This window comes from Dipodomys merriami, unplaced genomic scaffold (assembly GCF_024711535.1).
Source record: "Dipodomys merriami isolate MVZ:Mamm:240054 unplaced genomic scaffold, mDipMer1.0.p SCAF_2604, whole genome shotgun sequence".
Classification (NCBI taxonomy): Eukaryota; Metazoa; Chordata; class Mammalia; order Rodentia; family Heteromyidae; genus Dipodomys; species Dipodomys merriami.
Window position 1 is genome coordinate 28,951 of NW_027204054.1, and position 12,010 is coordinate 40,960.

At 36.1% G+C, this 12,010-nt stretch overlaps 1 pseudogene; it reads right to left on the reverse strand.

The window, feature by feature from the left end:
• Nucleotides 1-2,999: 2,999 nt before the first annotated feature.
• Nucleotides 3,000-4,251, reverse strand: LOC138837075 (vacuolar protein sorting-associated protein 37A pseudogene; annotated as a pseudogene).
• Between the last annotated feature and the right edge of the window lie 7,759 nt (nt 4,252-12,010).

Genomic DNA, 12,010 nt, shown 5'->3' on the forward strand with positions numbered 1-12,010 from the left:
ATGAAGGCAGGAGTAAAAAGTTAGCAAGAAATATACTAACTAACTTACTTATGTGACTGTAACCCCTAGGTACAACACCTGGACAATAAAATTTAAATTTAAATTAAACTGAAACTGTGAGTAGGGATGGGAGAGAAAAACTGGGAGAGAGCAAAGGAATGGCTGGCAGAGTTCAAAAGGAAATACATTTATTATCTGACTTACATAATTATAACTTTACCTGTACAATACATCTGTGTATTAGCTGAACAGTAATAATAAAATATATTTTTAAGAGAAAAAGAAAGACTGTCTGGTTCTAACACAATGTCTCTTAGCTGTGGTGAGTCAGAGGGAAAGTGGAAGAAAAAATGAGGGAGGGGTAAAAATGCTTGACAAGAAATGACCTCACTACCTTACTTATGGAATTATAAAGCCTCTTTGCATCACCTTTACAATAAAATTAAATTAAATTTAAAAAAAGAAAGAAAAATCACACATAGTGGAGCCTTACTTCAGAGGGACAAAGATAAAGATTTTATCAAAATCTTCTATATTTTTCCAAGCAACAATTAAATGGAGGAGAATATTTAAAGTATGGAAGAAAGACATAACAAAATAGAGCAAAACTAAAAAAGAAAGAGAAGTTTAGAATCTCATATTCAACAAAATTCTTATGAGAAGAAAACATTGTCGGGCATAAGAGAACAATAACAAAAAAAAAGTGATTTTTTTTTCTTTGTGTGTTGTGGGGCTTGAACTCTAGGCCTGGTTACTGTCATTGAGCTCTTCAGCTCAAGGCTAGAACACTACCACTAGAGCCACAGTGCCACTTCTGGCCTTTGTTTTTGTTGTTGTTGTTGTTTTTGTTTTTACTGTTTATATGGTGCTGAGGAATCCAACCCAGGGCCTCATGTATTGGAGGCAAGCACTCGACCACTCTGAGCCACCTTCCCAGCCTCAAAAGTGAGTGAACTTTGTCCTTCATCTTCCCAGATTCATCCATCAAAGTTTTTCAGAAGGAATAAAGAAAGGAGTCATCTTAAATGTCTTTCAAGATGATCTTGGTAATTCTAAATCACTTTTGATGAAATGACATTGTTTAGTGTGACACAATTCAATGAATGGACAGTCATGGTGTTAGTGACCTCTTCTGGAGAGATTATGTGTAAATAAATCTCAATCCCTATTAGGTTGGAAAAGCTCATGACCAACAACGTCTGCAGAATCCCACTCCCAGCTAGTCTTTTAGATGATTGTCCATTGCTCCCCTTAGAGTTCATTATCAAATTTGAACCATGAAGCCTTGTATTTGCCCTGGTTACTAGCCTCGAATTCACTGGTTAGAATCCTAGCTGAGGCCATTCTTGATCATCCTTGTCTATAGTTTTCACGCGTTCACAGCTGGAGAGTATTCACTATGTTTAGTCCTGCAAATTAGACTCTGACTTTCCAGTATAAAATTACAAATTTGTTTCTTTTCACATGTTGTCATAAATTTCTTATAAGGACCCAAATAATAGTCATCCCTGGGCAAATGAGTCCATCAACAATGAGGAGAGGACTCTGGAGGTAGTTTGGATCTTAAAATATTAAAAATAGCATTTTTGCTTAGATGCCTTTCTGAATAAATCTAATTTAAAATAAACTAAGTATAAAACTGGGCACTGGTGGCTCATACCTGTAGTCCTAGCTACTCAGGAGGCTGACATCTCAGATCATGACTCGATTCCCACACAGGCATGTAAATCTGTAAGCCTCTTATGTGGCTGCAATGGTAAAGCACTAGCCATGAGCATAAAATTTAAGGAACAATAACACTGAGTCCCTGAGTTCAAGTCCCATTACTGAAATAAATAGATTAGTAAATAAAATAATTTATTAATCAACTAAATATAGCTACTCTGTGGCTGTACATTTAAGAGACAATTTTCTAAACATTCCAGAGAGAACATGAGATGAAATAAAGTCATATATGTTGATGCTTGGTTTTGTTATCAATGCCATGAGAATGTATCAAAGAGTTTGATCTAGAATAAATGAGTATATTGATTGAACTCTATTATTCCTGACAACTGAGATGACAGTTTGAATATCTGGTGAATGAAATCATGTATTGATTCTTATCTAAATGACAGGTGTTCACTTTTCAAAAAGGAAGATGAAGATGAGAATTTTTTAGTTGGATTGAGGGCAGAACATATTTTGGGAAGTTGACACACAAAATATCAATCAATAGACTATCTTTTAAAGAGTTTCCTTAGGACAATAAAATATATGTAGGGGTAGCAGAGTAACATGTAAAATATATCATTCAGTTTAGAGGACTTGTGAAAGGATTAAAAAGGTGATTAGGTTTCCATGGAGATATTTTTTAAATTTTTTTTAAATTAATTTTTTAAAGTTTTATTATTGTGAAAATACCATACAGAGGGGTTACAATTACATGAGCAATGTAATTAAGACATTTTTTGAATTTTTTTATTTATTAAAGATATATATATATATATATATATATATATATATATAGGTATATTTATATGTTATAGGTATATATCTGGCACATTGGCTGGTTTGATATTTTCTGGTATTATGAATATTTAAAAACAAATTGCTTTTGAAAGTTTTATTCAAAAAGAAAGAAAAAGAGAGGGTGTGGGTATCTTTCCATAGCTGAAAGTACTTAAAAATTACTGAGAGGAAAATAATCTAAAGAAGATATCATTCTTGATAAAGAAATGAGGCAGTTTCAAATTAAAAGTACAAGATTAAGTACTTTTCATAAAATATTAAAACTAAAATCACATGCATAAGGTATTTAATTATAAGAATAGCAGTGAAATTTTAAAAGGACAGGATTTATCAATGATAAATAGGCGTTTTTAGTGCAAATACTGCAGAAAAATTTTCCAAGCAAAGATCATAATCATTCTAATCTATATAAAAAACAATCTCAGTTCTTTAAACAATGTAGAGTACATCTGAATTCAGCCATTTCAATGAAATGCCAACTTACAAACCTTAAATCTAAAATAATGTACTTAGTTTTATGTCTCATTTCTCTCTTGGCGGTCCATGTTTTCAGGAAAATCTGTAATGGACCATGAAGTTGGCTGTGCATTGCTATCACTTGTTTAAGTTTCTCTTCCTTGGCTCTTCTACAGTGGCAAACTGTTCTTTTTTCCATGAAGCTACTGAGAAAATCATCTATTTCAGTTTTTCCCTCCGAGAAATCTTCAGCAATATTATCAGATTCTTCCTCAGCTTCATGTGCAGCGACTTTCCATCTTGCCTGTAGGGCACTTGCACTACAACTCTCACTCAGTTCATGTTGTCTCTGCCTCTTCTTTTCAAACGTAGATTTCATTTGTGTAAGTAACTCATACTTATCTAAAACAGTTTGCCTTTTGGCTTCCAAACTGGGCTCCAAGAGGAGAGTTTTCTTGCTAATTCCTCAATACTTTTTACTAAATCACCCTTGTCATTAATAATTTGTTTTAGTTGAGGTAAACTCAAACTGTTCTAGTAATACTTCCTCTTGTTCATTCATATCTGTGAGTTGTGACACAATTCTGAGAGTTCTGGAAATGCATCAGGGACATCTGGCATCTTGTACCCAAAACCATTTTGGCTTATAGGTGTTGAAGTTTCCATTGTGGGAACAGGCAATGGCCGACTTGAAAGGACACCAAATGTAGGAGCAGCAGACTTGGCTGTTGTATAACTTGTTGAAGAAGAAACAGTGTCAGTAACAAAGAAGTTATGTTCTGTTAGCTTCTTGAGGAGGATATGCAGGAAGAAATGGAAAACCCTAAGAAGCATAAGGAGGCAGCCCACCTGGGTTACTATACAGGTATGGAAATGCTGTTGAAGTGGGAGCTAAAACAGGAGAATTCTTCCAAAACTCATCCAACAGACTCTGGCTAATCTTTCCAAGATCTGAGTGTATTGTAAAATTGCTTACTAATTGAGAGGTAACATATATTCCATGTTTATCCATTAAAGGATGTCAGATTGGTGGATAAACACTGATTGCTGGTTTTTCCTGAGGAAACTGTGGAGGAAGTACTATATTAATGTTAATTGTCAAGTTGTTTACAGTGAAGGGCAATCTGTATTCCACATCTTTCTGTATTTCAGCTATACTGGAGTGGGAGTTCCGGAGGGACTCGATCAAGCACTGCTTCTGCTGTTGGAGGCTGGTGAGGCCACCACCAGGGATCCTGCTGTGGAGAAGGAGGCGCTCTTGGTCAGGGGAAAGAGCCAGCTCATCCTCCTCGCGTCCCTGGGGCAGGAGGCCCTACAAGGTTTGGGCCTGCTTCTCCCAGAGGCTGCCTGGCAGGTCTCCAGCTACAGAGGAGTGGCCTGAAATACCCAAGGTTCGAGTCCGGTTGTGTGTGTGTGGGGAGGAGCAGAGGGGCAGGCCGTGGGGCAAGCCAACGGCGCCTTTTACCAAGTAAACCAGGTTCCTGGTCCCCGGGTTTGGGGGACCATGACATAACTGGAGAGAGCTGGAGAGAGGTAAATTGTCAAGCAGGACACAAGCAACCAGGATCCTACCCTTGGAGGCCCAGGTGCTCCAGACTGGCTAGCCAGTCAGATTGTAACCTGGCTGCGCTCGGCGTGCCTGGCCTCGTCCTACCATGAGCACATTTCTTATCAAGCATTGCTGCCTACTCCTTTGTTTCCCTTTGCCATCCCTGCTGCGACACCCCCTCTCCCCCATCTAGTCCCCCGACTCCTCCCCAAAGTTCTAAATTTCATTTTTCAACTTAATGTCTTGTATATTTCATTGTTGTAATGGGTTCCTATTTAAACAATTTGTTTTTCCCTTCCCCTCCACAAATTATACCAACATTAACTACAGTGAAAACAGGAGTTATACCGTGGGGGAGGGACACACCAAGCAACAACAACAACAACATATAACCCTGGGCTGGGAAGGTCGCTCAGTGTTAGAGTTCTTGCCTTGAATGCAGGAGGCCCTGGGTTCAATTCCTCAGTACCACATAAACAGAAAAAGCTGGAAGTAGCACTGTGGCTAAATAAGTAGAGCACTAGCCTTGAGCTGAAGAGCTCAGAGACAATGCCCAGGCCCAGAGTTCATGCCCCACAACCGAAAAAAAAATCACTTTATAAAACATTAGAAGCAATAGAAAGCAAGAAAAAACACTTCAGTCCTTATCTTGAGGTCCATTTTGCCTAACTTCAACTTATCTGTCTTTTTCTGCTTGACTCAATACATACACTGGTTATTGCAAATTAGGGAAACCATGGGACCTATGTTTCTTTGGGCCTGGCTTACTTCACTTAATATAATTTTTTCCAAGTCTGTCCATTTCCTCACAAATGGGGCAATGCCATTCTTTCTGATGGAGGCATAGAATTCCATCGTGTATATATACCACATTTTCTTGATCCATTCATCTACTGAGGAGCATCTGTGTTGGTTCCATATCTTAGCTATGGTAAATAATGCTGCAATAAACATAGTTGTGTTGATAGCTTTAGTATGGTCTTGTTTCTGATCATTCGGGTAAATGTCCCAAATTGAGTCAAAGGGGAGCTCTATGTGGAGTCTTTTGAGGAACCTCCATACTACTTTACAAAGTGCTTGAACAAGTTTACACAACCACAGACAATGCAGTAAGCTTGGACAGTTTTAAATTAGCTACCAACATATTCTTTTTATATGTTTTTATTGTAAAAATATTGTACGGAGGGGTTACAGTTACATGAATAAGGTAGTGAGTACATTTCCTATCCAGAATTGTTACCCCCTCCTTTGTTTTTGCCCCTACCATCCCTTCCCTCCCCAATTCCACAACTCCTCCCACCCCCTTCCAAAGTTGTAAAGTTCATTTTTAACATAGTGTCTTGTACATCTCATTGTTACAATGGGTCAAGCTCTTTCCTTACTTCAGCATTTTATTTCCTTCCCCTTCCCAAATTAGAAAAAATGTATATACAAGATGCAGGGCACTGGAATCAAGTACAGATATTTTTTTCTGCAAAAATACTATAGGATGAGAGCAAAAACATACCTTGAACAAAGGTTCTATTGGCTTTCTCTGCAGAATATGTGTAAAGCCTGCAAATGAATCCAAGATATCCTCAACCCACAGACTCACAAATCATGTAAAATTTGACTCATATTCTATACTACATTGTTTAGAGATGAGTGTGTGTGTGTGTGTGTGTGTGTGTGTGTGTGTGTGTGTGTGTGTGTGTGTGTGTGTGTGTGTGCGCGCGCGCGCAGGTATTCGGGATTGAATTAGGATCTAGGCACTGCACTTTTGCGTCTTTAGTCAAGAGTGATACTCTCACTTGAGACACTGGTCCACTTCTGGAATTTTTTTAAATAAGTTTTTTTTTAATTGTGAGAACACTGTACAGAGGAGGGGTTGCAGTTACATGAGCAAGGTAATGAGTATATTGCTTCTGAATCATTGTTGTCTCCTCCTTTTTTTTCCCCCTACCATCCCTTCCCTCCCACTTCCACAACTACACTCTCCCGTTCCCCCCGACCTAAATTGTAAAGTTTGTTTTTCCACCTAAATTGTAAAGTTTGTTTTTCCCTCCCACTTCCACAACTACACTCTCCCGTTCCCCCCACCTAAATTGTAATGTTTGTTTTCCCTGTTTTCTTGTACATCTCATTGTTGCAATGGGTCAACCTATATCCCTGTTTAAACAATTTGTTTTTCCCTTCCCCTATACAAATTATACCAACATCAAATACAGTGAAAACAGGGGTTATACCATAGGGGAGGGACATACAAAGCAACAAAGAAATCACATGGTACCTTATAAATACATTAGAAGCAATAGCAAGCAAGAAAAAAAAACACAATTGTGTCCTTATCTTGGCATTCATTTCCCTTAACATAATCTTATCTGACCTTTTTCTGCTTGTCTCAGACATATTCTAGTTGTTGCAAATAAGGGAAACCACTTGTGGCTTTGTGCTGGTTCATTGGAGATGAGTCTCATAGACATTTCTGTACAGGTTGGCTTTGAGCTGAAATCCTCACATCTCCACCTCCTGACAGGTATTATAGACATGTGTACTTTACTGTTGCTCACATTTGCTACTGATAAATTTAATCCCAAGCACTGTATTTTAGCTATGAACTTCAGAAACAAAATTTTCTGGCTTTATTAAAATTTAAAATGAAATGTGCCTGCTTTTTTCTTTCTAAATAAATGTGCCTGCTTTTTTTTTCTTTTAAGAAATCCTTTATGGGGCTGGGAAGGTGGCTCAGTGGTAGAGCTCTTGCCTTGCATGCATGAGGTCCTGGGTTCGATTCCTCAGCACCACATAAGTAAAAAGAAAAAAGCCTGAATTGGCGCTGTGGCTCAAGTGGTAGAGCCCAGGCTCAGAGTTCAGGCCCCACAACAAGCCCCCCCCCAAAAGAAATCCTTTATATGCTTTAATTCTTATTTAGAAAGAACTTGGCTTCAGAAAGATTAATGAGAATTTTAAAATTTACCACCCAGCTTAAGAAATAAAGCTTGCATGAACACAGTCTTAGACTTCTTAAATCTAAAAGTATTCTCCAACTTGAATTTTTTCTGTCAGCTTTTACAACAAGGAAAGGAAATTGTTCCAAAGAATTATGACACTTGATACTTATTTGGCAAAAGTAGAGCATGACAATAGTAAAATACGGTTATTTTAAGGGGTTTGAAGCAAAGGAATACTTTGAATCTCCATAGTCTATTCAGATAGAATTTTAGAGACTTGGCATGGTCTTGGAGACACAGCGTTTGTAGGCATCCTTGAAGGACATATGTTCATGTCTGAAGTGTTGGATTCTTAAGGATGCCCAAGACAAAATTTAGTATCAAAAATCTGTGAACACAGAAAAAATAAGGAAATAACAAGGAGCACAAATCTGGAGATGAAATCTCTTACAGGACTTTGAATATATTAGAGAAAGTACAGAGAAAGACCAAGGTAGGCTGGCCAGCTTCGTATTTCCCAGATTTCCCTCTGTGTTTGATAAGAATGATTTTGTCTTAATATCACCTGCTTCAAGAGGTATTTATTATTGCTGTTGTTGTAGTTGTTGTTATTATTATTTGTGACATGGCTAAACTGCATGTTTTGCATGTATGTAGATTTTAATCTCACGGAAATTTCTTTGGTAGTGGAATCTTCATAGTTAATTGGCTCAAAATTATATCATTTAGAAGGAGCCTAGTTATAGGAAATGTACTCATTACCATATTCATGTAACTGTAAACCCTCTGTACAGTATCTTTGCAATAAAATATATACCAAATAAAAAGAAGTAGCTTAATATAATATGCCTAATTTCCTTAATAAATAAGAATGTTTGGACAAGGAGATAATCATTGAAAATAATTCAGAACAGAAAAATGATAGTAATCTAGAATTCAAGGAAAAGGAAGGCCACAACAGACCCTTTTAATACAGCCTAGAGCAAGAAGTAATCTTTACTTTTGTAGCTCCCAAAATTGTGAAAAAAAAAACCTATCATCCATCTATCTGACTGTCTGTCTGTCCTTCTCCATCTGCTTTTCTTTTTTTTTTAATTTTATTTTATTTGTGAACATACTGTACAGAGGAGTTACAATTACATGAGCAGGATAATGCGTACATTTCTTACCAAGCATTGCAGCCTCTTCCTTTGTTTACCCTTCACATCCCTTCCCAGCCTCCCCCCCTCCCACCCAATCCCAAACCTTCTCCTTCTCTCCCTTACCCCCCCCCCCCGCACTGACATTGCAAGCAGAAAAGGTCAGATAATGTGATGTCAGGAAAATGAACCCTTAGATGTGTATTTTAATGTTTTTTTTCTTTCGTGCATGTGTTTCTAACGCATTTATAAGATTATCTCTTTGTTGCTTTGTATGTCCCTCCCCCACAGTATAACCCCTGCTTTCACTATATTTGATGTCAGTATAACTTGTGGAGGAGATGGGGAAAAACCAGTTGTTTAAGGATACAGGTGGACCTGTTGCAACAATGAGAAGTATAAGTTGTCATGTCCATCTGCTTTTCTATATAACATCTATCTGATTTAGTTTAGGAAGTAGAATCATTAGCTTTATGCATGTTAAGTTCACTGAGCTACAGTCCCAGCCCAATTTCTGTAATCAGAGTTTCTGTTTGACTTCCTTACTGCACCTTTAGGGAATGGATACATGTGTGGGTCTTTCCCTTAGTACTAACTAGCAATAAGCAATAATAAGCCATAAACAATATAACACTATGTATTACTAGAAATAATGGAGCTCTCTTAGAATGCATAAATTTTATGCTTATCTAAGTATAATATGTTATAAAATAACTGTATAAGCATAATAAGCAGATATTTTATGTATCCTTTATTAGCACATGTTTCCGGAGGGAATATTTCCTGAAACCAGGCTGCATTGCCAGCTACACCTGACTAAATTTAGCTGGAGATCACAACAGATTATCTTCTTATCCCTCTACTTGCTTATCAATATATGGTTGTTATAGTCTAAACAATAATTAGAGGGCTAAATGCAAGATTCTTCATTGCTGAGTGCAGTCGGTAAATTTTCCTCTGATATACTGTAAACATTCAGTATGCATTTATATATCTTTTATAAATTCAGGAGAATTTTTGTTCTATTGTTTTCATTTTCTTTATGCCTTCTAAAACCAAGGTGAAACTTTGTCTTTCATTACTTTACCATTATCTTTTTCCTTAATATTCTAGTGTGTTCGATTGTTATCTTTATCTTTCCTGGTTTGGGCTTTATTTCTGAATTTTTGACTAATATCTGTCATTTTCTAAGTCATATAACTATGCTTTCTGTTTGCCCATCCCTTTTCTTTCATGTGACTTTCTCAGTAAGCTTGCACTTTGCCCAGAGTGGCAAAATATTCCAATGCTTGTTTCATGTATGTTGTAAGATCTTCTCAGTTTTCATCCCATTATCAACTGTTACTTGTTTTGCGGGAATCTCTAGCACTTTAAAATATTATCGCTGTATGAATCCTATAATTTCTGTTTCTTTTAAAAATATCCACTGAGGAGAAATTGCTTTACTCAGATTTTGTAATTATAGTCTATTTGGAGAAGGACAAGGGAAAGAATTTTCCACAGGTTGTTTATATTTCTCTTTTGGTCGGTATTTTCATTTCTGAATATTTATTTTTTATTTTTTCCAAAAAACTGGGATACTCAAAAACGGAGATAAAAGCTGAGACTTTTAACAAGTGGAAAATCCTTCCCTTCCATCTCTCTCTGGTGCTGTCTCTCTGTTCACATTTCTCTCTCTCTCTGTCTCTGTCTGTCTGTCTGTCTGTCTGTCTGTCTGTCTGTCTGTCTGTCTGTCTGTCCGTCTCTCTTTCTCTCTCATTCTTACCTCTTATTCGTTGTTCTCCCTTGTCTCCTTCCTGAAAACATGTGTTGTATCCAAATATTCACTTTTTTCTCATTTCTTAAATGCTTTTGATTCATTGTGGCTACATATTCAGTACATATGGCTCAGCTTGAGTCTGGATTTGTATACAATTTCCTCATTATATATTTGTTAATTTTAGTTGACAAATTAAAAATATGTATATTAAGTGATATATGCATATGTTGTACAAAGATTCAATAAAGATCATTATTTAACCAATATATTACTTTTTATCTTTCCATCTATCATCTATCTTATTTATTTGTTGCCTGATAGACACATACTCTGGTTCTTTTGTTCAGCTATTCTGAATATTACTAATATAAACATGACTGTTCAGTTGTGTCTCTATTGAATGCTTACTTATATTCCTTTGGATACATACCTGGGAGTTTTATAGCAAGATATATAGCAGTTTTAGTCTTTTGAAGACTCTTCATACTGTTTTTCACAATGGCTGCACTGACTTATATTTTATTCACCTCACATTAGTGCTGCTTGTTTTCTTAATGATTGCCATTCTGATTGTAGTGAGATGGAATATCTTTATCATTTCAATTTTTTATGACAAAGGATGTTGAGGTTTTTTTCTGTTTATTGGCCACATATGCTTCATTGAGAATTGTCTGATCATTTATTTTGTCCAGCTACAAACTGGATTCTTTTCTTCAGTTTTCAGTTGGTTTGAAATTTTTTAAAGTATAGTCCTTTACTTGACAAATAGCTAGAAAACATTTTCTTTATTTTATAGATTTTCCTTAGATTTGAATCCTTATTTGCTTTGATGTCCAGAAGTTGTTTAATTTGATGCAAAAGCATTTTCAATTTTTGCTCTTATTTCTTGAGCAATTTGCATTCCTTTCAGAAAGGAGTCTCAAATTTAACTACCTATTTACACATTTTAAAATAGCCATGCATAGTCATACATGTCTTAATGACAACTACTCAGAAGGGAAAATCAGGATGATTATGACTGGAGACTATTTCAAAGTTAATGATACTATCTAATAGACAAAATTAAACAAAAGTACTGCTGATTTGTTTCAAGTGGTAGAGTGCAAGAGAAAGACATTATCACAATGAAAGAAAAGGAGGAGAAAGTGGAGGAGGAGGAAGTAGAGAATGAAGAGGAGGAGGTGAAAGAAGGAAAAACCACAATAGTCTACTATAACTAGAATTGCCTTATTCTTCAATTAAGCGAATTCCCTTATTTTTGAATTCTGTATATCATCATGTGTTCAATAGTATCTTCAATAAAAATTTCTTTCCCTAAACTTCAAGATTTTTATGGAATCCAGTTTTCTTTCTCTTTTTAAATAAATCCTCCATTGTCTCTTCAAATAATTTATCACATATATTGTTTTCATTGCTCTCAACATATAAATATGTCTCTCTCATTTACATATCTGTACACATTTATTTTTAATATAGTTTATCTTTTTGTATTTTAAGAATAATACTTAATCTATACTCCATTCTTCAAATATGGAAGCCAGTCATCTATCTGGTTACTTTTTATGAACTTCATGTACAGGTTCAGAAGACAATCAGTCTTTCTTCATTAGTAGGTCATTTTGAGATTAATGGTATCACTCTCTATGAATCACCTATTATTAATAAA